Source organism: Anolis sagrei, chromosome 12 (genome assembly GCF_037176765.1).
Source record: "Anolis sagrei isolate rAnoSag1 chromosome 12, rAnoSag1.mat, whole genome shotgun sequence".
NCBI classification, from domain to species: Eukaryota; Metazoa; Chordata; class Lepidosauria; order Squamata; family Dactyloidae; genus Anolis; species Anolis sagrei.
The window spans coordinates 13,573,903-13,574,243 of record NC_090032.1 but is presented as its reverse complement, the minus strand read 5'-3'; positions in this window follow the sequence as shown (position 1 = coordinate 13,574,243).

The following is a 341-nucleotide window of genomic DNA, read 5'->3' as shown; positions in this document are numbered from 1 at the left end:
AGCACCTTGAATTGTGCTCGGAATTGAACCGGCAGCCAGTGGAGCTGGCACAGCAGGGGGGTGGTATGCTCCCTGTATGTCGCTCCGGTAAGCAATTTGGCTGCCGCTCGCTGGACCAATTGAAGTTTCCAAAAAGTCTTCAAGGGCAACCCCATGTAGAGTGCGTTGTAGTAGTCTAAACGGGATGTAACAAGAGCGTGGACCACTGTGGCCAAATCAGACTTCCCGAGGTACGGGCGCAACTGGTGCACATGTGACTCTATCTATCAATCTGCCTATCTATATAAATAAAAATGTAATTTTCGTTTGTGGGATTAACAGAACTCAAAAACCACTGGGGG